Here is a 2,098-nt window from a genome sequence, read left to right on the forward strand (position 1 = left end):
TTAAAGGACCTTTTTCAAAACCTAGAGATTGGAATTCCCAACCTCCCCCTTGAATCAATAGACTTCAAACAATCCCGTAAAACGCTTTCCAATTATAAACAATTTTACCCCATATAGTTATGATTTCTTAAAGTGATATAACATTTGTTTTATGGATAGTAATCAACCTCTCAGGTGCCATTTTTTTTACGGATTAGTAAAACCCCTATAGTTTAGGGTGAACGATATCATTTCAAACCCTCCAATGGAGCATTTGCTCCTCTATGAACCGTAATAAAAAGAAAAATGTTTGCTAAGCAATATCACATTACCTGTTTGTTTTTGTTACCTCCTCATCAACTCAAAGGAGATAAATATTCTTTTTGTTGAAATACACATCTTTCTCTAGCCCACTTAATATTGTAATGCAACATTCATGCTTAATGCAGTGTGTTATAATGTTGGTTATCTAATGTGAAACCTGTCTTACCCTAGTTAGTAACACCATGTTCCTTCATCTGACCCACGTTACCAGAATCTCACTTAGTCACAAGAAAAAATCCCAAGTTAACAAAATGTAACACTCTCGTTCACAAAAGGAAACACTTACATGGTGGAATATGATTGCCTCGACCTCATCTATAGTTGTTTCTTATTAAAATAAAACATAATAAAGTATCATAAAGCATTAAAGCATGAGAAAACATCATCCACCCTAAATATATTGGAAAAATTGCACTGGAGAGAAGCTAACAATCTTCATAGCCTCAATTTTCCTATAAATTGCCAACTTGGAAATTGGGAAAGGACCATAATTTAGAGCATTGTTGTGTTGTCAATATCACCATTAAGAGAGAGAGTAATGGATCTAGGAGATAGAGGAGGTCATACGCAACTTCATTTGGCTGTAACCTTCCTTTTTTTCATTAATATATAGATCGACTATTCCCCCTTCCAGACTATTATTCACTAATCTTTCTATTGTGTTTGGCTAATGATTATTTGGAAGCTTGGATTATAATGGCTTATTCAGTAATGCATATTTGTTCATTTACTATTCTTTTTATTGATGAGATTATTATGTTGTGAAGGTTCAGTTTCTTTTCCTTTGTGTGTAGGACAAAACTTTGGAGCTAGCTGGGAGCACTTCCCAACTACATTGACAACTCAAACTCATCTACATAGAAAGGAAAGAAGGTTCTCATTTAGCCTTACTTAGTCAATATTGATTTACTTCTTGAATTTTTTAATGAGTCAATCCTTAGGATAGTTGATCCCTTATCTTGTTTGTCTTGAGTTTCTAAGAAAAACTAAGAGGGTTGTTTTTTGTTCATCCGAGCATTATTCTCTACAACATCTATTGCAAGTTTTTTAATGTCAGAACTAGTGCTTGAATAATATTCTTCTTTAGCCCTTCAAAATCCCTTCTTTGACCCTTTCCCCACTATAAACTCTTTCCACTTGCCATTATGACACAGAGTATGATGTTACTTCTAAAAAAAAGGCTATGAAATTCCTTAGATACTTTGTTGCCCAATGAAACTTGTAACCTTAAAAAAATTAATAGGAATTGGCCATTTCATGATGGCCTCCATCTTGGAAGGATATATCTTTAGCTCTCCTTAACCTATCACATACACTAGATGCACCAAATATTGTTGTGCAAACTCACACTTCTTGAAATTTGTAGGTAGTGTTGTAGCTCCTAGAAACAACCCTCGGATTGAGGAGAGGTTAGTTCCTAGGACGTATTAGTATCCCTTGAAGATAATTAATTGTTTCTCAAGAGATAAATGTAAAATTATTTTAAAATTGGTTCAATTACCTTTCACATAAGCAGATTCAAACATACACATAACCAATATAGATCATCCCAATAGTAAATGTTCAAGTCTGGTGGCCTACACATAGTAAATGCAGCTTAATTTATCATTGTAGTAAATATAGGAAGGAGAAAAATAAGGAAGGAACTTAGCATATAGGGTTGGACATACCCAAAATCCTAAAAGGAAAATCCAAGTAGAATCATGAAAGAATAAGGAAAAGAAGTGCAGAAATTATGGAGCACATCTTAAGGTTTCCAAATCAATATTTCACAAGTACTTTCTGCTACAATATA

This window comes from Pinus tabuliformis, chromosome 8 (assembly GCF_031772625.1).
Source record: "Pinus tabuliformis cultivar Carrire ecotype Pingquan chromosome 8, CPIR1, whole genome shotgun sequence".
Lineage (NCBI taxonomy): Eukaryota > Viridiplantae > Streptophyta > Pinopsida > Pinales > Pinaceae > Pinus > Pinus tabuliformis.